The sequence below is a fragment of the Polyodon spathula genome, chromosome 1 (genome assembly GCF_017654505.1).
Source record: "Polyodon spathula isolate WHYD16114869_AA chromosome 1, ASM1765450v1, whole genome shotgun sequence".
In the NCBI taxonomy this organism is placed as follows: domain Eukaryota; kingdom Metazoa; phylum Chordata; class Actinopteri; order Acipenseriformes; family Polyodontidae; genus Polyodon; species Polyodon spathula.
In genome coordinates, this window is record NC_054534.1 from 76,216,823 (window position 1) to 76,244,793 (window position 27,971).

At 34.3% G+C, this 27,971-nt stretch overlaps 1 long non-coding RNA gene across 1 annotated transcript; it reads left to right on the top strand.

Moving 5' to 3' along the window:
- The first annotated feature begins 2,707 nt into the window (after positions 1–2,707).
- LOC121299560 lies at positions 2,708–27,787 on the top strand. Its single transcript, XR_005947432.1, has 4 exons — positions 2,708–2,849; positions 8,663–8,739; positions 11,447–11,544; positions 26,834–27,787. It is a non-coding gene; the product is annotated as an uncharacterized LOC121299560 (long non-coding RNA).
- Positions 27,788–27,971: the final 184 nt, after the last annotated feature.

Consider the following 27,971-nt stretch of genomic DNA (forward strand, 5'->3'; position numbering starts at 1 on the left):
AATTACATTTAATTGACATACTTAGTCACAGACAAAAGTATTGGCACCCTACAATTAATAAAAGATAATTCAAGACATGTTAAATATTAGCCACTAAATTTTATATCGAAGACCAAAATACACAATCTCTGGTAGGTTAACAAACAATATTATAAAAAAAAAAATCACTTAACCTATCTCATGACAAAAGTATTGACACCCCTGCTTTAGTACTTAGTGTGCTCCTTTTTGATTATTTTGGCTTTCAGATATTTATGATAATTCTTAACTAGTATATTACATCTTGTTGGTTAAATCTGGGCCCATTTTGTCTTGCATATTTCCTTCAGCTGAGACATATTGGAAACGCAATGCTTGGTTACAGCTTTTATTAGATCAGTATAAAACTTTTCTATTGGATTGAGATCTGGTGATTACAAAGGCCATTTCAGAACTTTTATCTTCATTTTCTTCAAGAATTCCAGAATTTACTTAACCATATGCTTTTGGTCGTTCAGGGCCGTAACCAAAATGACTGAGGCACTTCAACTATCCCACTTCAAATGCAGAAAGGGATGAAATGCACTTTTATTTGCATCAAAGCAATGTGTAAAAGGGTCTAAATAAAAATATATATATATAGTATGATTGTAACTGAGGCATGTGTCTCGGGTGCCTCATAACTGGCTACAGCCTTGGTCATTGTTGTGTTGGAAGATAACATGCCTGCCAATCAGCCAACGAGCAGATGGCACCATTGTAATTTGTACAATACAAAGTGATACATGGCTACATTCATTCGATCTTCAATCACATCAACGTCTCCAGTCCCTGAATATTATAACACCCCCATATCGTTATCGAATCGCATCCAAGTTTAACTGTGGCTTATAAAGACAGTTTATTTCATGAATTTCCTTTGAAAGTAGTTCTCAGCAAAGTCCACCTCTATACAATACTTCTGTGTTCAGGTGTCTTTGTACAGTTCTTTCACGCACCCTTATGCCTAATGCTTATAAATCTTTCTTTAAGGCATTGGATTTTAGTCTTATTATTTTTTTTTTTTTTTGATGCCAAGGCATTTCTCCTACCTGAATGTCCACTTCTTTCAATCCTTTCATTTGAATTTGTTCTTTGGTACATCTTGAGTATTGCTCTGATTGGGGGTTTTGGTATTACATATTTCTTTGATACTTATACTAGCAATTCCCCTTGTTATAGTTTGCTACGACTGCGATTCTCTAACGTAAATAGAACTTTGTCTTGACCATCATCTGCTATGTTTCAAAAACATTTTTCTTCAACAGATGTTGGAAATAAGGACCTATTTTTCTGGCTATTTGGTTTATAGTGCAACTTCATTACAACCAATGAATAATATAATAAATATATATATATATATATATATATATATATATATATATATATATATATATATATATATATATATATATATATTAATTAGTTTTATTTTTTTTTATGTAACAGTGCCAATATTTTTTGTTGTGAACAAATTTGAATTTGCTTAATTGCTATTTTTAGATTTTTTATAAAGATTGTTAAACTATCAAAAATGATGTATTTTGGTCTTTGTCAAATTAATTAGCAGCTAATGTTCACTAAATGCTTGTATTGAACATGCTTTCTTTTATTATCTTATATTAGCTGTTGGGTGTTGTGACAGGGTGCCCACCCCTTTATTAATGTTGTTGTTATTGTTATCTAAATATACAATAAAAGGCTTATATATATAATATATATATTATATATATATATATATATATATATATATATATATATATATATATATATATATATATATATATATATATATATTATTATTATTATTATTATTATTATTATTATTATTATTATTATTATTATTATGTTTTAGCAAGTTTTGGATTGGCAGGGAGGGGGTTCAGTTCCTCCCTGCCAAATACATGTGAGTGTGGCTGGAGCCTTAATTAGGTACTTGTTAATTATTGATTAATTGGGCTCCAGCTACATACTATAAAAAGCCAGGAGAAATCCTTTGTCGGAGTAGAGAGGGTTGGAGAATAACGAATAGTAAGAGAATGAAACAAAACAAAACAAAATTAATGCTACCTGTTAAAAACCCTAGCTACTCATTGGGCTTATTTATTTATATTTTGTGCTGCTTTATTTTGGCCCTGCTTTATTTTGGTGTTTATTTTGTTTAATAAAAAGCTGAGTGCCGTAGCCTCTCATATTTACTCTGCAGTTGCCTTGTGTTGTGCAGTTACTTCTGGTCTCACGTCACCCCTGCAGCCATCTTTGTCACAGGTGCCAATATATTTGTCTGTGACTGCACATGTATTTTCAGAAAATAAACAGCTATTCCTTAAATAAGGTTGTATATGGATCCATATTTCCACAAATAATTGTCTAACTATATTGTGCCAGCTACTGATACTTAAACACAAGCTTTTAATTGCAATGAAACATGCAGCTCAAACAGCAAACATCCCTTTAGTTTTGCCAACACCTGATTATCTCATGAATATCTTTTTCAAAAGTGTATTCTGCTCTCAACAGTCTAAAATAAATGTTCTTATCAGAAGTCATCACAGTCCATCCCTTCCTGTTGTGCTTGTGAGTTTAAGAAGCCCTCCCAAATAGAATCACTATCATCCCCCACTGCAGATTCTAACCTGGACATCATGACTTCAAACATGAAATGAGTGGAGCAATGTTTTATTACGTTTCTCACATGCAGAGCTTTGTAATTTCCTAACCATGCTTTAGCATGCAGAGCTCACACCACTGGGTTTTTGATGCTATAACAGCACAGAGGATGACATGCTTTGAATTACAATGAAGAGAAGGCACCTCACAGGAAGAAAGGGGTGAGTGTTCATAGACTCAAACTTTTAAATTAGATCATTTATCAATACCTTTCTTAAAATATATATATATATATATATATATATATATATATATATATATATATATATATATATATATATATATATATATTGTAACATAATAATATTTGTGCAACAAACTTGCATAAACATGTTGTTTGAAAATATTAAGCTACATAAAAAACAATGTGTTGAATACTATGCAGGATTGTATTATTATTATTATTATTATTATTATTATTATTATTATTATTATTATTATTATTATTGTACAACATTATAAAATGTCGTTTTTTCCCCTAAAAATATGCTCTAAAAGTTGCTCACTTTAGTTACCTTACCCTGGACAGGAGTTGTTTGCATGCAAAGCTATGCCAACATGCGTTCTTTAGAAGGGATTAGAAGCTGTCAGTGCATCCTCTCTTTTCACTAATTCCAAGATGTCTACTATTTGCAGTTGTGCCTATCAGTCAGTGGCAGTGATACTCGCATCTCTAGTTCTTAGGGGCTGTGTATGATACAGATTTTAAGAGATCCAGACCTGATTAGCACAGTTAGCCTGTTAAGGCTCTGAGTGTTTACAGTGGATTATTTGAAGGGAAGCAGGGGTTAAGTCTGTAGGTCTTTCTCTGTTTCCTCAGGAGGGTAACCTGGCAGGCTGTCTGGCACACACAGGAGGGCTGACAGGTAGCAGGATTTGCCTGAGCGGTTTGCATGAGAGCCAACAAGAAAAACTGAACATGGTGGATTAGTTTTGGATTATGTTGTCAGAGCCAGGCCTGATGGACAAACTGCAGAGAAATAAATTGCAATCTGTTTGAGGAGAAAGCTGCTGTGGAAACCTTTCATTTCTCACCAAAAAATGACAGGAAAAATCAGTAATTTATAAACACTTGTCCATTACTTTCACACTGTTTTTCCCCCCTGAATCCTTTTCTTTTTTTTTTTTTTTTGGGAACACAGATTTGGGGCTGTTTTATGTTATTATTACTGATATGACACATGGTTAACAAGCGATGAAAAGGCATGTTTGAAACAATTCAGTTTAACACTCCTTTTTTACCTATAGAAGTTATGTTTCTGTCTGAAGAATGGTTGGAGTGGCTCATTTCTTCTGTCTTGTGGAATGTATGGTTTGTCTATTTTTAATCATTTTGATAGATATTCATACAAGCTAACGTCTTGAAAGTAGTTTCTAGTACAGTACTAAACATGGCTTAAGCAGCTTATGTACACCATACCCCTGCAGAAAAACGGCACATAAAAGTCTCTGTAGGTGGAACATGTCACTATTAATTACAAAGTGTATCATACATATTTTGTGTAGTCTCTTTTTATTAGTAAATCTGACTTACTGATATCCATTAAGTGTCAAAGGTTGCATTTCAATATATTAAATGGCTTTGTTTGAAAAATGCAGCTTTTATGATTATGGTGATCAATTACCAATTGAAACAATCAATAATCATTATTTATTTTTGCTAATTTGAGTTTTTTTTTTTTTTTATTTTCACGCTGCTGTGGACTGCGGTTCTTAGGAAACTGACCCATATTTAGTGAAAGTTGGTCAGACTGCCCCAGATTACAAATCTTTTTGCAATGTTTCGGAAAAAAAAAAAAATAATAATTGTGCTGTCGCCAAAGATTAAAATGATCATGTTCATAAATCTGTGGACTTGACATACAGTAGAATTATATCTACAATATAGAATATATATATATATATATATATATATAGATATATATATATTACTATACATATATAACACACACACACACACACACACACACACACACACACACACACACATAGGAGCTTTACTATAAATAACTATTGCATTTGTTTTTATATGAGTGGGACAAAGTACTTATGTTAGATGATTATTCTGTCATTAATGTTTAATTTTGGTTGTGGATAGTTATTACCTTTTTTTAAGAAAGGGATACTTTGGAAGGGAGCACACGCTCTTACCAGAAAGAAAAGTATAAAAATGCATAGTATAAAAATACTAAAAATATATATATATATATATATATATATATATATATATATATAGGCATACTGTAGGCATAAACTATAAATGTGGAGCAGCGGCATTGTCTGGAGGGGATAATAATCAATATGTATGATTTATTGTAATATACTGTAGTATAGTCAGTGGCATGGTGTTTTCTTGTGGTGTAGGTATGAATAGGTTAAATCTTGAATACACATTGCTCTATGGTAGCTGTTGTGCAGTGAGGGGCTTAGGCTAGATCACGAATGAATCACTCGCCTCCCCACCCCTGTCACTGTCTGCTCTGACTGCTTGAAAGCTGACCATTCACATTCTTTGAGCCGAGCAGCAAACTCCTTGTCAGCACAATTTAAACTAACATATTTAATGTGTTAACAAGTATTGTGTTGTACAGGTTGAAGAAATTAGATTTATTGTCAGTAATACTTGTGATGCTCTGAATTTAGAGAGGAAGGTGGTGGCCTTTGGCTATGAGTCCTTGTGACAAAGAAAGCTGTACATTTCCTTCCTCTGTCAATGGAGCATATAGCAATCTTTATCGATTTGATAGAACTGTAACATTTCCCTTCATAGGTACACATAGCCTGAGAAAATCTACATAAAGAAAAATATTCAACTTTTGTCTGAGGAACTAAACACTGTGAATGTTAATACTCAATATAAAAATATAGTAAGACACTTATAATAATCTCGAGATAAACAACAATCTTCTGGTAAGTACAATGGAAAGATATAACTATAAAAAAAAAAAAAACTACCAAGATGAACAAAGTGCTTGCTCCAGTGCAGTTTACACCATTTCATCCTTAACAGTCTATTTCATTATTATTTCTACTTTAGTAAATTGTACTTAAAAAATTGTGCAAAGTTACTCTTTGTAATAAATATGTTGTATACATCTGTACTGTAAAATCTGAAGATTTTCATGCTGCCAAACTCATAGGTTAATGTGAAATTTACAGTTTCAGTTCTTTACAAAAAAATAAAAAAGAAACAAATGATACTTTGATTTGCATTCAATCATGGTTTTGGTGAAGAACACTTATTGATATACACATCAGACAGAGGCACAGTTTGAAAGGTCCTCCTCATGACTGTCATGACGTATTGCATGTTGCGGCTTTCTATTTAGTATGTTAGTGCTAAGCTTTTAATCCCAGGTTAGCGTCGTTATCAAGGCGATCTGACATGGAGATTAATCAGGCTAGTTAGTTGTACACAAACTGACAGCGTTTGTGTTTAGCGGCAATAAATCACTAAGCTGAGCCCCAAAACACAATAAGAAACTGTTTTTTATTGCTTTCTTAGATACACATCAAGAGAGGTGAATTACTGGCAACACTACAGCATAAAAGCACACTTCACCAGGGTGCCTGGAGACACTGGGTCACACGAGAGGCAGGTTTAAATTATTGTAGAAAGGCGTCACTTGAGAAGAGGTGAAAAATACCTTTTACTGCAGTTGTAGACAAATATAAAACTATTGCTGTATTAAATGGTAAACATCTCATGGTAAAGCACAGGCAAACACACTGTAAATGGTGGATAATTACTGAAATTCATGTTTTAAAAAAAAAAAAAAAAAAAAAAAAAAGTAAATTTTTTTTAAAGCACGGAAAAAACTTGGTAAAGTGCAAAATGACCATAAATATTAACTGTATAAACTTATATAGTGATACCTGATACACTTCAAGTCATGCTTAATAATCTCATTAGTTTGTAGCAGCTTGCCCTTGTCTGACCAAAAACGCATGCTGGGCGATAAAACTGAGCATAAAGTATTCTGTTATGCCAAATAACACTTTTAAAATTCCATTCCAGTGAACATAAACATCCCATGGTTGTTTGTATCGTTTCTCATAAAGAAAGCCCATGTAAGTACAGTTGGGTTTGTACTTTGTGAATGAATGAGTAGGCTACTTCTTCCTGCTGTCCATAAGACCCTCCCTCCTAAATAACATTTCAAAAGGTCTGAAGTATAAAATACACAAGCTTTTTAGTATAGTTGGCATTCTTACCATAAGACTAAGATTGTTAAAAAAAAACAAAAACAATTTGATTCACTTATTTTGTAATTTCCAGAGAGACCAATATCGTTAGTGTTTATTTTCTGTAGTAATTATTGCTGAAGTACAGGTGAAAAGACATGCATCTTTCAGCTCTCGGTTACAGTTGTATAAGATAAACACACTGCAACATCAAGACAGCAGGGACAGCAGTTTCTTGATGTCTTCTTGAAACATTTGTCCTCTAACAACACTGTTAACATTAACCAAGACATTATGATCTACTATAATATTTAATCAATATGAAATAAAACCAATTAAGTGTACTTTAGTAATCTGTTTTCTGTTTGCATTAGTTGTGATACATGTATATATACATTTGCACTAACTCAATTTACCATTCTGAACAGACTAGTGTTGTAAAGATGGAGGTGCCATTAATCTGCTAGCAAGGGTAATTAAAGTGGACAAATGCCTCCCTAATGTATCAAATAAGGTACACCCATCTCCCCATTATAAATTCCAAGAATTACCCTGAAAGAGCACTGCAGAGCCCCCCTGGGATAGTACCACAGAGTTCAGCCTCTGTTTTACTAAATACCTGACGATATGCACCACTAGCTTTCTTATTATAAGAGTCTTACAAACAGTAACAGATAAGAGGAGGCATTTTAAGCAGAATATCACTTGTAGTGGAATATCACTGGGACACAACTTAATTAAAATCATTATTGCTATATACGTTAGGTATAGCGTATCCTATCAATGTTAAAAACATTTTTAAAAAAACAACACACACAACACACTGGAGACAGTCATTTGAGCCAAAGCTGTTTCTTTTATGTTTAAAAGTATATGTTCTTTCTGATATCTTTAATATTATTTCCTTAAAAATCTATTAACAAAGTTACCCAGCAACCCTGTGTATCAAACATCCAATGTTACAAATAATGTACCAGCTTTTTTTCTGTTAGATGATGCCAGTATATACAATGTGGAAGAAAAGACCATTTCTCTTTTGTTTAATGAAGCAAAGGGGTGGTTCAGGCAGGGACCTCACTTTTAATCTGTCAATCAAATCAAGCTATTTAAGTGTCCATAACCAGACAACTGTCAATTGAAATAGCAGTACCTTATCACTAGTACTATGATTACTGTCCAATGATCATAAAGGAAGGATTTCAAATCAGTTTCCTCCTCCTTCCCAGCCTTCACCTGTTTTTTGGGTTCGTCTAAGGGGGAGGGCAAATTGTCCCACCTCTTTAGGACCTTCCTTCCTGTCTGATACTAACTAGTTGCATCCCCAAATGACCGACATACTTTGAAGCCAGTAAGATAGTTTGAACCCAAAGACCATGCTATGTGGTGAAATGACCTAGTAAATATAGCAGTAAGATACTTTCTGGAAGGCAAGGCAAACAAACAGTAAATGTCATGGTTAAAACAAACAAAAAAAAAATAACTGCATATTTGAGACCCATATAGTGAATGAAAGTGCACAACGAAATAAGATTTAGGAAGTACTTTCTTAGTTACAACTACTTTAACAGGCGCTTGTATACCAATGCTGGCACCAGAGGTATGTATACACAAGAGTCGGCTGTTTAATTATCTACTGGAATGCTTGATTCAAATACAAAATAATACAAAAAACAAATGCAATAAATGAAGCTTGTTGTTAGTTCACAGTTTGCAGGTTTTTTAAACTTTTTTTGTAACATTGCACGTTTAAAGGTGACAACATTACTAATGAATACACCTTATTTTGCAGAATGCAGTTGTCCCAAGGACTTGAAGAACCTTCTTAGTTCATCTTAGCACATGGCAAGTTCAGGAAATCAGGATACTGTAAGTTATCACAATACTCAGGATGTATTTGCAGGCTGCTCTGTGAAGTATAGCCTTATAAGATAGTAAAGACCTGTAGATTAAACCTGCATGACTGCATTGTGAGTTCACATAGGTATGTACAATACTGTCTTGTTATCTACAGCAAGCCCTCCAGTGGCATGCACCAGTCTGGGCACTGTAACAAAGTTGAAGTATTCATAGATATTTTAGATTCAAATGCCACTATATGTAACAAAGCTCCGGCTAAAGCTGGTTTGCGCCCTTAAAAATAGTTGGCCAGACACAAGAACTGCAGTTGTAATGGTTTTCTGCGCAGTTTTATTAACAAATACAAATCAAATAGAACAAAACACTGGAACAAAACCAAAAGCCTAACTCCACCTAGGAGTGCTAACTAAACTTTGCAATTTCTAAACTTATTGAACTGGACGGGTAAGCCGTTTACCGCTAACAAAACCTGCTTGTTTCACACAGTACCTTCTTTTTATGTTCAACCACACAGGTCTTCACACAAACAGCTTAACAAACATTTGTTACCTGAGCTAACTGATTCCACTTCTGGCTCAACTCCAACCCTATGGCATTCTGGGGGTGTAGTCTCGCACTAACCCCTGGACTACATTTTTCTCTTCCCCCTACTCTGCCACAATAGATATACAGTGTTGTGTAGTTGTTATGAAGGTGCTATGAATGCTGCATTGGGTTAAATTTAAACAAAGCAGAAGCAAAAATATATTGCTTTCTCATGTTTTGCTATGTGTGGTATAAGAATTTCATGTCATGTTGTCAAAATATCACCACCTTCTAAATTGTTGTAAGATAGTTTTGGTAGAAATTGCGTTACACAAAATATATATATATATATATATATATATATATATATAATATATATATATATATATATAATATATATATTATATAAAATGTATGTAAATGTAACAGACAATGGCCGAGGAAATTTGAATTGTTAAAAAAGTGAACTTTTTCTGGGGGCGAGGGTTGTAAAGTAACATATTTGAGTATTATTTACTGTATTATATACATATTCTTAAAGTAGAGAAATTACAACCCAATTTAAGCCTACTTTTAAATGATCTTATTCTAGGCTACCATCAGACAAATGCCGTACACATAAACTTAATTAAACAATTGTTCTGGTCATTTGTCTTTAACCAGACAGAAATAGTCAACATTCATTTTTTGGAACTAATCTCCATCCTAGGTTTAAACAACGGAACGAAATTTCTTAAATTCCACAAAAACAGTTTGCATAAAACATTACAACAAGTTTTTCACCCATAAGGATACGTCTTTCTCTGTTCTGAGATTAAGTCATTTTCATAAGATGAGTAAATAACAGTGAGAGCATGTCAACATGAAAAGCCCGATGCTTGTTTAACAGGTCACCCTCAGTAGGATTTCCATGTAGAAAATTTATCCTAGAGACCCCACAAGTGGTTGTTAGCCAACTCATTTATACTGCAGGGATTCATTTTAAGGAATCTAATTGCTTTGTGCCCATTTGGTTAAAAGGCCACTGTGGCATTCAGTTTACAATTTAAGATCAAATTCATTTATTAGATTGGTTGTTCCCAGAGTGTCCATTGTTTTGGCCATAATTCATTTCAGTTTGTGGCTGCTATTGACTGGAATTAATTTCAAATCAAATTAAAACTATAGCTTCGTTAGAGAGGGTGTTTTTAATCGGAATCTGAATTCACTATTGTCTGATGCATGTGTATGTATTTTTAATGTGTTATTTACTTATTTATTTATTATATGTTGTATTATGCTTTGTGCTGCTGTGTTGTTTGCTTCTTAACCAGATCGTCGTTGTAAATGAGAATTTGTTCTCCATCTTCTTATCCGGTAAAATAAAGCTTAAATGAAAATAAAATGAAACTTTACAGTTTGCTGTGAAACCCATTGTCTGCAGCACTTCCTTTTTCCCCTCTGTGAGTCAATATTTTACCTGTAATTAGTTTTACTGTGAAATTAGTTTACTGTGAAAACACTGGATGTCAGTAATAATGTCTTTTGCCAAAGGCTCTGATTTGTTCACATAGTCTTTCATCATTTTTTTATATGATTTCCTAACAAAAAAGCTATTTTCAAAATGTATTCAAGAACTATTTGTGCCACACAACACATGTCCTCAATTATAACATCCAATAGTTTCCCAGAGAGAAATCTATTCATGCCAAATCTTCATTGAAGCAGGTTCAGATGCTCTATTGGAACTTGACCGCTCAAGATGATTATAACGGTCCTGCACCTATTTACAGAGGTGACACAAAGACAGCAAACTTGGGATCAGATACTGTAGAATTTTTTTTTTTCTTAATAGTTCGCCACCATTGATCCTAAGAAGAAGGAAAGTATATCATCGCCCAAGGCATCTACACTAACTTCGGATCCATGTGGGGGATCAAACAATATACTGTGGTGAAGATATGTGACACATGTACTTGACAAAAAACTGTGTGAGGTTCTGTAGCAGGGGGAGAACTGTGCTGAATCTGTGGTGTGTTCACAGTGCTGCAGGAGGAGGGCGGCAGTCATCCAGCAACCGCTTGTGAGTCATGGCAGTGACACGGGGAGGTGGGAAAGTGGGTGTGTGGACTTTCCCCCTCTCTGAATGGCTGAGAGGTGAGTCTTGGGGAGATTGTTAGCCCTATAAGTTAACGCTCTGCTGTTTCCTCAGGTCTGCCCTTGTAGATGCGCCGAGAGTGCGGAAGCGCTGGTCCGGGACCTAGAACCAGTTGGAAGAGAAAAGGAAACTAAACGTTTCACACCGAGACAGTGAGTGCGGGGAACCCTTGGGCAGACCGCGGAAAAAAATAACTAAGCAGGCTAGTTAGCCAGCAGTGTAGGTATGTGATCCGGGTCGCACGGATAGCGGTGACCGGGATATAGCTGTCAAGTGCAACACCTTTTCTTTGTAGTTTTGTTACTGTTTTATTTTCCCTGTTTCTTTGTGCCTTCTGTTTTGAATTATTGTTTTGAAGCACCTGCAAGTGTGTCGGTATTGTGTACCATTGCTGGGTATTCCCGTGGTTCTGTTTACCATCGTTGGTAAGCAGACCACAGACCAACAGCGCCCTCTGTGGGCTAAAAGAAAAAGAGCACCCCAAAATAAAACTGGGCACCTCTGCGGTGTTGCCAAGTCCACCTGTCTGTCTCCTGTGTCAGTGAATTACCCACCACCCTTCCACAGGCACCATCAGAGATTTTGACATAATTTTCAGAATTGCTCACCCAAACCAAGGAAAGAGCACATGGTTTATATGCTCTCTATTTTGTAACCTCACTCAGATTACAGGCATGAGGAATAGAACCATCCTTACATATTTGGGACATGTAATATACTGCAGTATTTTCTCTTTTCAAAAACAATTGGAGGAATTGGCAGACTAGAACAATAGGCTGACATGTGGGTCTGCTGGGATGTTACTTTGCAGTAGCTTTCCTATCCACAAAAAAAACCTTGTATTTTTTGTAATTTTTTGCCGCAGCCTGTATCTAGTGTATGTAATGATCAGTTTGTTGAAAATTAATGCTTAATTAAAACATGGAGTTGAGGGTGCCGTGCATCCTACATAAAATGCAAGCAGAATCATTGATCAATTATAAATACTCAGAATAGACTAGAGACTTGTTATATTATTTTGCTGAAAATAAAACTGTCAGTACTGCTTTATAAAAGACCAGTTGATAGATGTTTCCTCTACCAGTATATTAATTTAAAAACTGTTTGGGAGATGTAGAGCCACTATTCTCTAACTGCTTCACCAGGAAAGACTATTCTAGAGGGAATATTACCATAAGTTCTCTTTTCTAAGCAAAACTATTTAAATTAACTTGACAGTTCCTTAAGAGAACCAAATGAAGTGACAGCAACCTCTTCGTACTGTATATCTTGAAAGATTCTCAGTCACCCCCTCCATGTTTATTGTTACAACTCAACTGATGAGCCTTTCACAGAAAAATATAGCAGACTGCCTCAACCGATCTTATTTCTTGGTACGTTGACATTGTGCTTGTACAGTGAACCATATCTACACTTTTACATTGAAGGTCAAGGGCAGGACTCAACAGGCCAGACCGTTTTTTTAACAAAAAAAGCAGTAGCCCATATATATCTATATATATATATATATATTATTATATTATTATATATATATATGATCTACTATTTATACTATATATATATATATATTATATATCCTCTACATACATTTTTTGTTATCATCTCCCTGTACTCTAAGACACTCTAAACTGCTGTATGGATGTACATGTGCACCCCTTTATAAGCCAGCCCTTTATACTGAGGAACAGGTTGTAATGTGATACGGTCCTGGCTCCCATTTGCCCCATAATGTCATCACAATAATAATTTATATGTTTATAAGACAACGAAAGCCTTTATTTTGTATTTCATGTATTTTTTGGCCAGACGTGCAAGAAGTCCTCCGTCATGTTATTGTTTATATTGCAAAAACCTTGTGAGAATGCGTGACTGATCAGTTAAATAGCTGACAGTTATGCATCCTTATTAAACTTGTACAGGCTATAGCAGAGGAGCAATAAGATAATTACTAGTTAGTAATATAAAAGCCTCCAGCTTTCTGAGCTCATGGAGAGAGTGTCTACTAGTAGAGAACAGGAGTTAGGAGGTAAATTAAATACAGTAATTTGAAAGAAACAATCGCTATATGTGTTGGCTCAAAACCAGCACGATATTTGTTTGTTGTCAGTTTATTGTTTATTTGTTTGGCCAACACGCCTTTTTGTTTGTGTAATTTTGTGTTTGTTTAAATCTTGTATTTACTATTATTTAACAAAGCACAAACGGTCTCTTAACTACGTCTCCCGACCACAGCCTTCTGAAGGGGGAGCACTGTATGTATGCATGCATATATGTCTGTAAACCTGAACAGTACTATTCGAAAGCATAGCAAAACAGTAGTAAGCAAGACCACACATGGCCTTTAAATGTGGACATAAATAATTTGTATACTATGCTGTTTGGTATAAGACAGAAAGGGAGGTCATATAACATTATATGAACTTGATGACCCCTTCAGGTTGGGTCAGTTTTAATGCTACTAGACAAGCCAGTACATTTAGTGGAATTTCAATACATTCCTGATGCTGCATTTGATGTTTGTTGACTTTCTAGTGGCCATCTGAGACTTCACGTACTGCCATAGATTCTCTTACTTATTCGCATATCATTCTTCCCTCCAGATCACAAAAGGACCTATTTTGCATTGGACAGTACAGACTAACACTTCTCTCCTCTGGCTCAACAGACAGGCCCTTAAAAAAGAAAGACCATATATTGTGCCAAGTCTTTTTTCTACTAATGAAGTGAAGTTTATTCAATTTAAATATTTATGACTGTTCACTGTTATATTTCAGCTGTTGTTTTTGCTCAGGCTAGTTATTGTGACAATAACCATCCATCTTTTTTTAAGATTCTGTTTGATAGTTATGTCTAAAATCTGAATAAAGATTATTTTATAAACAGTAATTGTAATATATTGCCTTGCTTTGGCTACAAACTACTGGGTCCTGTCCTAAGGACAATCAAGTTGCCCTTAGTCAGACCAGTATAATTTCACATTGGCTATGAAGCTCAACACATAAAAACATTGAGCTTTATCATAACTGTGGGTAGGAAAACACCAAGAAATGTCTGCTAATGCAAATATATATATTTTTTAAGCCTTTAAAAGCTTAAAGGACACTGAGATGACTCGCTGTATGACCTTGGTCTCAGCTTGAGCTGAATCACTGTTACCTTGGGCAAGGAGTTTGAACTTGTCATATATTGTACTGTGGTTCATAAAGGCTTCCTCCCTGATGCTGGATTCAGCCATGTGTCATTTCCTTTTAAACCTCCTGAATATATTGCTATCGTTATCATTAATTTTATTATTATTACTTTAATTTGTTCCTCCCTCTGGGGTTAGATGAAGTATTTGGTAATGAAAAAGATGCAGGAAATGGCTTACTTCTGTATTTTTACATAATGTTTTCATTTTACAAGTGAGCTGCTGCCTTGTGTACTGTTAGGTTAATACTGCCATCTAGAGAAAAAGAAATGCAGGCTTTAATGTTTCTGCTCTCTCTCCTTGTACATCTGAGTGTCCTAGAGTTGACCTTCATCATCAGTACCCCTCATATCTTCAGGGATGACTTTGTTCTGCATGTTTACCTTTCATAAGCAGGCCATTACAACTATTCAGAGCTGCCACAGAACACTCTTTTTTTAAAATAAATTAATCAATCAATTGTTTTTTTGTTTTGTTTTTGTGTGTGGTTGTGTGTGTGTGTGTGTGTGTGTGACTCCAGGTTTAACAGTTATAATTGCAACAAATTTATCAAGGCATTTGAATGTTTGTGCAGATCGAAAGAAATACAAAAGATACATTTCTGTTGAATTGGCAAGACAAATACAGACAAACCTGCTCATGCTACCACCTTTACTTAGCGACCACCTAGTCTAAGTGACCACTTTAAATTCCTCCCAATGATATCTGTGCTTTTATTGAATGTATTAAGCAACCAGCTGTCTAACGCGACCAGCGACCACAATTCTCTTACCCAGAAACGGACTCAAACCTGTATTAAGCATCCTTACACAGGGCTATTGTTATATTAAAAATATGGTTTTAAATGGTACATCAAAGGAATACGGTGACAATTTTAGCGGCCTTTATCCATAATCAATAAAACAACAGTGCTCTCTTATAAAGAAGAGAGAAAACGTGGAGAAACAAAAGGACCTTCCCAGATGACAGAATTAAAATTATTAAACTTACAAAGACAGTAAGTGCCAGAATCGGCTCAAAACACGGTCACGTGAACAAAAATAAAAACCTAAAACTTCAAGCCTTAGTTCTTTCTTTCAAAATGCTTTATCTGCTGAAAAATAGTGCCGAATTTTTCAGCAGATAAAGCATTTTGAAAGAAAGAACTAAGGCTTGAAGTTTTAGGTTTTTATTTTTGTTCACGTGACCGTGTTTTGAGCCGATTCAATACCTTAATTAAATTTAATTACTTAACAAAGTTGCTTCTTTTTATCTCAATGTCCTTATTGACTTGTGATTCATTATTCAAACACAACAGCAAGCAATGACATTAATCACTTCCCCCAGAGGTTACTTTAACTTGCATTTCATTCTCGCACTTGCCTGGGAACTAGATAGCTTCCAATGTGTCAGTTTCACGTCGAGTTTTTCTTTCCCGCTAATTTAACAGAATGTCCTTATAATTAGGATGTAGCGGCTTAAGACTTTCCTAACAACTGTGTTAAGCACTATTAGACTGTCCCTTGAGTGGTCTCTTAATACAGGTCTGACTGTATAACAGATGTAACACAAATAAACATTATACATTTCTAACAGGGTCAATAATGCCCCTGTTATCTTTTCACATATTTATTTGTAAGTTGTATATTTTATTTTTTATAATTTTACACTTTGATTAGTGCACATTTTTTATATTATTGATGAACACTTGATAATTGATGTATCACTTTCTAGTAGCTTCTCCATCCAGTTAACTTGTAATGCCATATTGGGTACTGACTGACTGAAAAAATTATAGTTTTACACACCTGAATACAAATAGCACATGTCTCTTGCAAACAGGGGTGGTTATCCTGGGGATTTGTGTCTGTGTGTCTGCCTTACGTTTGGTTTTGTTTGTGCAGGAGTGGGAACACATGTAGGGTTTAAAATGGAGAGCAACAGAGAGAAGTGAAATGAAGCCTGTACATGGATTTTCCTGATGATAAACATTTGGCTGGTGTACAGCATTCCGGTTTGAACAATGAGCATGTGTGAATTAAGAATTTTAGCTTCTCGGTAGCCGATTAGACCCTATGGTATGGAAAATAGAGATTGCTTGTTACACAGATATTTTCCCTCACTCTGATATTCCCTCCCTTGCATAGACAAATGTTTTGTGTTTTATAATGGTTTGTTTTATTTTAGCATTTAATAGTAATACGGATCTTTATTTTTTTATATAGTGCCTTTCACAGTGGACCACCATCACAAAGCACTTTACAAGATACGAGACTAGGGTGTGTGAACTATGCATTAGCTGCAGAGTCACTTATGACAACGTCTCATCCGAAAGACTGGTTAAACAAAACATACCTTTCCTAATGAACTAAGCACTTTTTTTTTTTCTAAAGTTGCAATATTGCAGTTTACATTGCGGTGTTAAAAATGATTGTTTTGATCAATCTTAATTATAGAAAGTCTGTAATTGACCACTTATATATTTTAACAATGTATTGCTCCTTTTAACCACGCTGTCCAATAAAAAAATAAATAAAAAAAAAACTTTTTCATTGCTTTTATATGTATCTTTTGGCTCGGCTATTTCTTAGTGGCATTGTTTCCCACATTTTAAACTCTGTATCCGAATAAAAAGAACCTGATCGATTATTGTTCCTTGCTTTATCGCACTGAAGTGACCTAGTCGGACTAGATATTAAAGATATAACCCTGTGTACTCTAGCCCCCTCTGTGCAAGTGGGTGTTATATATTCCATGCCCATTTAATTCTAGAAACTGTTTGCTTCATTTTATGTGTAACCACAGTAGATTTTACTCTTCTGTTACTCCTATAACTCAAATAGCATTTGGTTCCATATTGTTTATTTCATGTCGAACATATGGGAAAGTCTAGTGAAGAGACAACTTGGTCAAAGCATCACCATAAACACGTCATGTGCTTCTTTTTACTGACTAATTTTGATCCCCCACATATATAACCCTATTCTAGTAACATATGATACCCTGAAGAGATATTCTGAGAATATCATTGTCAATCCCATTTAAAAGGGTTTTAGTTAGCTAAAAAAAAAAAAATCCATAAAGCTATATCAAGTTAGGGTCTGACCTTAACCCTAACCCTAACATATTTGTGTCGAATGTTAGTTCAAGAAATTGTATATCAGTAACTACAGATACATTGCAAGAAATATGTCTCGTTTTCATATTTGACAACGAAACCAAGTAGTATTATGTGTCAGCCTGGATTTTTCATTCTAGCTGTATTCATTTTTATTTAAAATAAGCTTTTTCTTTATGGTACAGTGTACTGTATCAGAAACAGATTTTAGACATATTATATGTATTGTATTTTTCTGACATTTAACAATGAATTGTGTGGTTTTCTGTACCATTTGTCATTCAAAGTAAAGATGTAAACATATGAGAAATTCCAGAGCTGGCTGATGCTCCAGTGTCTTATATACCAGTGTAGGGCCAGAAAGTGGTATGTTGTCAGAATATGGTACGCGTACCAAAACTTTACCTGTGTAATATCAGAAAGTGGTATGCTGTCAGATTTGTGTACAAATGCAATCAATTGCTACAGTTATAAGGTTTGTAGGAATTTTTTTAAGCAAATGCTAAAGTTAATTATACATTATTTTTTTGCAAGCTAAACTGGAAACAGACAACCAATTTCTCCTAAAAGAAAAAAAAAACAATTGATGACAAACAAGACAAAATGAGAAGTCGCACTGCAAAGTTGCACAATAAACACATTGTCAAGACCCAGCGTATTACATATGATAAATGACTTCACACCTGAAAATAACACTGCACCACTACTTTCTCATGCTCTGGAAAGGGAACATGTGATAACATTAGAGGATCTTTTTTCTCAACCAAAAGTAAAATATTATGAACACAAAAATTACATTTCTGGTGGTTACAGTTCTTTTTCAGGAAGGCATATGAATATTTCAAGCTATATAAAAAAAAAATGTATCAAAAAGCATACACTGCCCTTCGTGAACGCTTTGTACTTTTTCAAAAAAGTTCGATAATTTGGGATGGCCCCTAATGAAATCTCTATTTGTTTGTCTTACAGGTAACATTGCACTTTCTTGGTCAATTCACCTGGTGTGAAATGGTCCACACACCTTGGACTTTCCAGTAATGTAATTAATTGTTCTCTCTAATGACTGACATAGTTTGCAGCCAGCGACATGCTTTGACCGCACAGATAGTGCCGTGGTGAAATGGCCTAGCATATGTGCCTAATTAATGTACCTGAAAGTAAGGTATGCAGACTTATTTTAACTTACAGTAGGTATTCTACCAGATAAATACAATTTAAAGAAAAAAGAAAATGAAAATGACATGTGTACTATGACGTGTGCTGCTTTAAAAACTGCACACGAGATCTAAACAGAGAATGGATGTGCACAAAAAGCTTTTAAATTGTTTTTAGCTAGAGCCTGTTTAATTCCCTACCAAACTGTTTCAAGTTTACCCCCCGCTGGATTTTGAGCTCATGGTGTCTGTTATCTCATTAAAGCTGATTGCTTTACCCGTATTGGCTGATACATGTAAGCCTTTTAAATTACACAATTCAGTTTTTTTTAGGTTTTATAAGTGACAGTGCCCTGTAATGCAGCTTCTGAGGTTTTTAATTCATAGTATAATTTTTGCATTTTTTAATTCTCAACATGATTTATTATTATTATTATTATTATTATTATTATTATTATTATATATTATTATTATTATTATTATTATTATAATTATTATTATGTGGTATTTAATTAAAAATAGAATGCATTATTGTTATGCAGTGCAATAGAATAAATCAGGTTTAAATGGTATACTATTCATTTCTTAAGCAGAAACTTAGTTGCAGGCAGGAGCAGTAAATTCATTGCTCTCAGTAGTTTCTGGTTAGTTTATACTATAAAAAATATTTTACTCCTCTCTGAACATTTGCTTTTGCACCTGTTTCAAAATAGGCTCCTGTGTGTGTGTTTCTCTATTGCTTCTTGTTTTCCCTCTTAACCAGGGCCCGGTTTACCTCAGGATTTATGGAGATCTTACTGGAGTGGCTCAGTTGTAAAGTGATAATCTAAAATCTTATTCAGGATTATCTATTCTAGCCAGCTGACCCTTGGTCTTCCCTGTGATTGGCAGATGTAGCTGTGGCTGTGCTAGGGAAGCCATCTCACTGCAAAACTGAAGGGCTGTTTGTCAATTTATGATGAGGGGGACTACTTTCTCAAAGAGCACTGATGAGAATACCACTAATCAGTGGAGGATTATCAGTGGCTCAAACTATACCATGTCTAATTCCTCTTTCATGAGACTGACTAAGGCACTGTGAAACGCATCACAACACAGGCAATATATATATAGACGAGAAAAGGACTTTGGGGCCTTATTATAATATCTGTTTAGGGGCTCTGAGATTAATCTGTAAAATTGGTATGCAAGCCTGCTAAAAAAGATGTGACATTCCCTTTTGATGGGCTCATTTAGATTGCATATTTATTCATAGCTAGATACATGCTTTGTATTAATAAATCGAATTACAGAGTGTGGGAATTGAACCCAAAACATGCTTCTAATGCAGCTTGCAATGCCAGCACCTTAGCTTTCACACCACAGTTTGTACTTCCATTTCATAACATTTGCAAGTAGTAAAGCAGTATAGTTACAGTTTTTAACAAGTAACGAGATTATCAAGATTTTGTAAATAATTATTATGTATTCTCCTGATTGTATTGAAAGTTTTCATCTGATTTTGCAAACTATCATAATAAGCTTGATCTGTTCATTTAGTATATTGTGATCATGATCAGTATGCGTGATCACGTTTAGGAAGTAGTACTCAGACCAAACCCGGACATATTTCTCAGCCAGCCTTGGTCTATCAAAACTGTAGATACTGTAGTACAGTTTAACACAATTAAGCAGGTTGGTTATTCCCAGTCCTTACAAAAAATATGCCTTTACCATTAACAGAATGCATTATGCTACATTTATTATTTTACTGAACTAACATGAAATTACGGAAACATCATCATTTTTAACATATTTAAGAGTACAATAATTGCAAATAGTATCCATCTACCTGTAATTTTAGGCAACTTGAAAATGTAACAGAAATAGTTCTGCACATACCTTACATGTTATTCATGCTGTACTCCTTTCTGCACAGCATAGTCCTTTTAGTACAGTTTATTTAGCTAAGTGTGTTGGGAACTACAAAATAAATGTGGAATGGTGCCTTTGGCTGATTTACTTTTGCTGTGCCAATACCCTGAAAACATGTAAAGGTATGATACACCTTTCTCTGCGCATGTCATTTGTGTCTTTTAAGGCCTTTTAGGTGTAGTTAAGTTGTTTTCACATATGTGTTCCGAGGTTCAGAAAAAGAAAAAAGAATTTACTTAAAAAAAATTAATTTACTTGAGTAAAAAGCTTTGAAAATTGTCAATTTTGCATGTAGGCATCACTGTTCTGGAAATGCAGAAAGAGTAATACAGCCTTCCTATCAGCCATATTTATATACAGAGTGTATGAGAATGCTTCTACTGTTATAACATGCACAGTCTCTTACAAAAGCCTCTAAATGACTACTATTTCAATGCTAATATCAGACTGAACCACACTGAACCACACTGCCTATCTTTAACAACAATATCAAAATGTTACATTAAATACAGTGTTGCTGAAATTGAAGTGCTACAAAAAACAACAACTACACAGTACTGTTTAAATGACAATCAGAAGTTCACCGCTATCTTTTTGGTGCCTTTCAGTGTACAAGCCCAGATGCCATTTGACATCCCAGTAATAAATGACAGATTCTCGAAGTATGTTTCAAAGCAGACAAGGTCACAGGGACAGCCTATAAGATATCATTAATTCCCTCACACGTACACTAATCCAAGTAGTGCAAGCCCACCTACAGAGACTACAATCTTGTGGTCCCTTCTCATATTAAGAGCTCTGTTTCTTTTTAAAATTTGTAAATAATGCATTTTCAAAGAGTGAAATAATTCGGCAACACATTTTAATGGCCTTAAAATCATATACATTTAAATAGAATTTCCGTGGATTTTGAACATCTTAATAGCTTGTGTTTTTATTTATGTTGTATCTTTAAAAAAAAAAAATGGCCATCTTTTTTTATAATGAATTGAAATGGAAAACCATATGCATAACTGCTATTCAAATGGAATTTTTAGTATGCAGCCATTTTTGTACAAATATTTTGCTTGTTTCAAATTAGGAGAAAAGATGTAGTTGTATCTGTATTTAATGATTACAACGCTTCTGGATGATATGAAATGTCTGGGTGGTCAGCAACCATCACGATACCATTCCCTTGTTGTACATGTTGCACATAAACTTTAAGCTTCTGCAGACTAGCCTTTAAAAAAATTAACCACTATATTATTATTATTATTATTATTATTATTATTATTATTATTATATTATTATTATTATTATTATTAATATTATTATTATTATTTTAATTATAAGCAGACACCCTTATCCAGGGCACCTTACGTTTGGTACGTTTTTGTAATAATAATACAGACAGGCTAAAAATTATATTCTTTATTATAGAATTGTCTTATAATTTTATTCATATGAGGGCAAAATATTACTTTTATTACGACCAGTATTAAACATCTGCTACAGAACATAGCAACATGTTTTTAAATGGCAGTTGTTTTATCCAATATATTGACATGCCTAGTTATAATTGAATTGTATTGTGATTGGCTCAAAAATGCATTTATTTATTAAATGCATACAGAATCTTGGAACTGTTGTGCCAGCATTTTATTAACATTTACACAATACAGGGAAAATTCAGATTGTTACAAAGGTTAAACTATTTGTATCAAGTTATGATTTCCCATCAAGATAAACTTTGAAAGCTTTGCAAATCTCTAATTTCAAAACTTTTAAAAGATGAGTATCTTAGTGGTCAGTTTATTATCTCCTTTTTTTTTAGTTTTCTTATTTTTCTGGAACGTAACCCCAAGTAGGTCTCCCACACCCTGGCTGTGTCAGAGGTTCCCAGCACCTCTCCTCCCTTGTAATGAATGAGCTGCTTCATCTAAACAAGCAAGCACTTTAGAGGGTTACCTCTGACAGCTCAGCTAATCTGGGGAGTCTCTCTTATCATTGCAGAAGCCCAGAGCTGAGCTTTCACAGTGTCCTTCTGTTACAGCTGAGAGGTGAAAACAAGAAAATATTGCAGTTAGAAATAGGATAAAAAATTAATACTGATTAATACCTAGCTTGAATCCCAACCTAGTGTTTCATTTTAATTATGGTGTCATTATCTTTATAGTGGCTTTTAAAAATATCATAAAATAAAACAAAAAACAAAAACAAAACAACAAAAAAAAAGTATAAAGAAAACTGATGGCTTGCAGAATTGTATACAGTGTTAGCATTAAATAAGTGCACACAGTTATATGTTGGTTTTTTTTTTTGTTGTTATTTGATCCTTCTTAAAAGCTGCTTTAAAGATATCAGCACTACAGTTCAAATCTAATCTGTATATTAAAATCCAATATATTCTGGTGCCCACTCAAAGTGATATACAGCTGTATGACAGAAACACATAAGCATGATTTCAAATCACACTCTACAGTACCAATCACCCCACCACCTGTGTCGAACAATGCAATGGGAATCACTTTCTTGTCTTTTATTTATCTATGTGTGCAATTTAAAAGGCTATTTTCAACAAACTAAGTGATAGACACAGAATGTATTTTAAACATACCCTTTTCCCAGTGCTGAGAGATTGACTGCAATAATTATTCTAACAATTTGATTACAATAGGTCGGTATGTATGCTACAACACGACATTTTTTTTTTTTTTTAGATTTAACTGAAGAAACTTTAAATAAGACATAGGAACAGCAGACTCAATTTTCTGCAGTCTGTCATTTTTTAATAGTACTGCAACTAGCTGAGAAAATTTCCATACAGGCTTTTCTGCATCAGAAACTGTGACCTCCACTAACCTTAGTCCAAAATTGAGCAATGGAGACATCTGAATGAAACTGAATAAAATATTAAAGTTAGGAAAAAGATTATGGACAATGAAATAAAACTGCCATCTCCACCGTTATGTTTGTTACTCGTATTCTGCCAAATAAAAGGGGATGGCAAGCATAATATATATGTTACTATTACTGAAAAATAAAAATGTATCCTGTTGTCTTATAAGGTTTACAAACTTCATATCACTGAAATAAATATTCTAAATGATGTTCTACCCACTGACTCAGAGTCATTATTATATATATATATATATATATATATATATATATATATATATATATATATATATAGCGATAAAGCCTGTCGATGTGGGCTATTGTGTGGTAGATGACCACGACTGGAGTTATGTGTCCCGAACCGTAGGCGAGGGCGCGGACGAAAGTCAATGTCGATATATATAGTGTACTAGCCTGTTTTGCTCAGTCGTATCTGAATAATATCTTATCAGTTTGATAACTTAAACCCAAAAGGCTGTATATGCTTTATCTAAATCTCTAGATACAGGCATCTATCAGTAAATACTGCTGCATGTGGTAACCTCAACAACCATCCTATCCTGAAATTAGTTCTTCATTTGCATGTGAGTTTTTACAACTGTGAACTTCTGCCTCCAGCGTCTCTGCATGACCGATAGGGTATTCGTAACACAGCAGACATTCTTTCTAGATACCCCCTTTTCAAAAACTCTAAATAAGAGGGAATACGTTACAGCAATGAAGGACAAACAGTACAACGCAGTATAGAGCTGCTGAAATGGACAAAATAATGACTTATTAATAAAGAGGGTTTACAGTGTCCCAAAGGTGTGTGCACTTAACGGAAGGAAAAAGAGGAGGCATTATTCCTAGATATTTATGCTACTGTGAGCAGAAAATGTGTTTTTGTGGATGATTTGTTTTATTTTAAGGTGTTTTATGCCAACAACGTCAACCTGAGAGAATGTTGAAAAGCAAAACTCCTCAACCACACACACACACCTACAGTGGAAAAGAGTACATACAGTAAGTAGGTGACAATAGCTGAGGAGGTGGAGACAGATTGAATGGAAATAAAGTCAAGAGAGACAGAGACTGAAATGAAGATTTAAATAAGCGTACTTCCCCCATGTTGATTAGGATGTGTCAGTTAAACCCACCGTCTGGTTGTTGACTGCAATCCAAGACAGCTTGTTTAATTAACAAGATGCAACGCATAACACACATCTTACTTGAATAACAATATAGGAATTGTCTTTTCAGAATTTTACTGAAAACAACAATCTTCACTTTTTTTTTTTTTTTTTTTTTTTTTTTTTTTTTTTTTGATTTTTTTTTTTTTTTTTACAGATGATCAAAAGCTGTAAATGTTACTCTAAGCCTTAATCCTATCTTTAACATACCAACATTGGCAGTTTTTACTGGAGAACAGAAAATTATTTTGTAATCTGATTATTATAAAGTGTAACTGTTTTGCATATTTTTAAATGTAATCCGTTCCATGATAAATACATACGGTATAGTTATTTGAACTTTTCCCTCTACAGTAGTTTGATTATTTACATTCAAGACTGCCAACTATCCCATGGGATTTAGGTGTTCCACACAAATGTAGTGGTGCTTGTTTTTTCTTTTCCTCCCTCACTCCTGTACATAGACAGGAGACAGACACTGGACTACTGCTTCATTCCTGGATTGACACAACATACACATCATTTATATTCTGGAGCAAAAGAGTTGCATTAGTCAAACAGTGCACCAAGGGCACTCAAAGCCAGATTATTACAGACATTCGCTTACCTAAACATCTCTGGTATGAGCCAGGCAGGGAAGTAGGTACAGTACAGTGATGCTGCAAATAATCATTGCAAAATAAAATTACAATAACCCCTGCACTGAAGCCTTAAAAAATGCATAGCAACTGTCTTTTCATGTATTACTAAGATATCATTGTGCATCTAATCAACTCAGTTTTATTAGGTGAACAAAGTTAATAGATTTCACATTTATTAAACCTCCCTTATGAGCTTTGATATCTTGAGAACTTTATCAATGTTTACTGTATATGAATTAAACAGTAACCACGGCTTGGATTTAGAGTGTACATAATACAGTGGGTTAATAAAAAAGAGTAACAATCCAGATTCTTTGTGTCAATCACACCAGCAACTGGCAGTGTTATTGTAACCTGTCACATAGCATAATAAATAAAGTTGAAGATACAATACAATCTGACATTTGTGCCAGATTATAAATAAGGTTTGAGTGTGTTTACACTACTGCTTGGTTACATTTCAAACCTCTGTTCTAACTCTTAGTGCTATGACCTTCTAAATTTATTTTCACAAGGGTAAACCAAACACTGGTCGGTCAGATTGGAACAAATAGGCCCACAGTTGCCAGGTGATTTAGAGTGTTTTGAATATTTCAATATCAGGAAGTTGTTGTTTAGTGTATCAACACCTTTTCAATTGTAGTCCTGATTTAAAATATGTAATAATATTGTCCAACAATTTATTGGTGCATATATCTTGACTTGTATTTATTTTGTTATGAGACTTATTATTTCTGATTGAAGAAAGTACTTAGGCACTGCTTTCTAATATATAATTATAGTTAGTTTGATCTTATTCTTGGTGGCTGCTTTAAAATGTCAAGTTGCATTTATTACAAGAAAAATGCAGTAATGTAAAAGACAATCAATGTAGTGAAGCAGAAATAAGAAACTAAAAACACCAAATATTTGTGTTGTTTTTCTTTAACCTGTTGACCTGTTTTATGATTTGTAACATCCCTAAGACCTTTTACCTGTTCTTTATTTGTGTTGGTCGTATCTTGATGGTTTGATATGAACTCCCTGGCGCCACATTTCTGGTCTCCATTAAACCATACTGGTTTCTTAATCATCTCTCTCACTATCTTTCACTGTCTTCCAAAAGAAGGGATGTGAGCTCCCTAGGCTTGCTCTGCTTGGGATGACATGATTTGTGGTCAGTATATCTGCAGTGAAAAGTTTAGTTTCTGAGATATGAGTGTTATCGGCCTTCCTTGCCTCAGAATTGAGAAAAGATGGCCATACATTTTCACAGTGACGGCCTGTATGAAAAATGGTACTTGGATGCATATGGTTTTCATTTGACCCACACTAATCTTCCACAGCTACACCAGTTAACACTCTCTCTTACTTACCTTTTTTCTCTCTCTCTTTCTTCCCTTGCTCCCTCCAGCTCTTCTTTCCTTCTTCAAATCCCCTGTCTTTCAAACAAAGGAAGCACCTGATGAATGGCCAAATGCTCAACCACCAAATAAAAAAAAAATATCCAGAAAATTACAGCTTATGTCTGGTTCTAAACGTTTCACGATGGCCCCAATTCATCTCGAAACCATCAGAGGCGAGCTGGAGGCTGCAGAATCATTATTTCATGTCTCACAAATGCTTTTTTGTTTGTAAGAAAACTCAATTTTTCAATCATGTTGTAACGAACAGGAAATCAGCACCATTCTAACCCTCCTTTCTTCTTTCATTAAGGCAGCCAAAAGTAATTTCCATTGTCTTTCATTTTCTACAGTGACTTGAAAAATATCTACATTGACACATTGCAATTGTTATTATTTTGTTTTTTTACTTCACTGCTAGCAGGTACACATTTAGTGTAAAATAATAGTGTTTGTCACAATTAGATACCATTGCTTTTTCATAGTGAAATAGTGAACTGTATACACATTTCATCCATATTTAGCTTCCAAAGACCTCCTTGTTTATGGTACACAGTGAGATTCACATGTGCTCTTAATTTAAACATTGCATTCTGCATGCCTCACATTATGCCAAAATGAGGTAATCCCCAACTACAAAAGAAAGATTAAAGTTAAAGGTGTTAGAGTTATAACACACACATGTTAGGCAATTATTAATAACAAATTGTTAGGATTTAGGAGCAATACATTTTATACTAGACTGCATCGCCTTTTGCCCTTTCAAAGGACTAAGATAATAAAAAAAAAGAATGAATAACGTAAAAGAACATGGGTTTGGGACACATAGTGACTTTGGGTGGGAAATGTTTCCTCCTGTTCTCATGTGTCTCGGAATGAAGATAGCAATTCTGGTTCACCTTGAGCATAGAATGTATTTATCTGGGAATCCACCCTAAAATGATAGACAATTCAAACAAATAATAAAGGCCTATTGGAATATATATATATATAAGATATATATATATATATATATATAATATTATATATATATACACTTGTGAATTATGTTACTAACTGAAATATGATACAGTGTTTCAGATTTCAGTTAGGAGGAATTCTCAAAACTATTTAACTTTGTATTCAGCAGAAATGCAATTATTTGCAAAT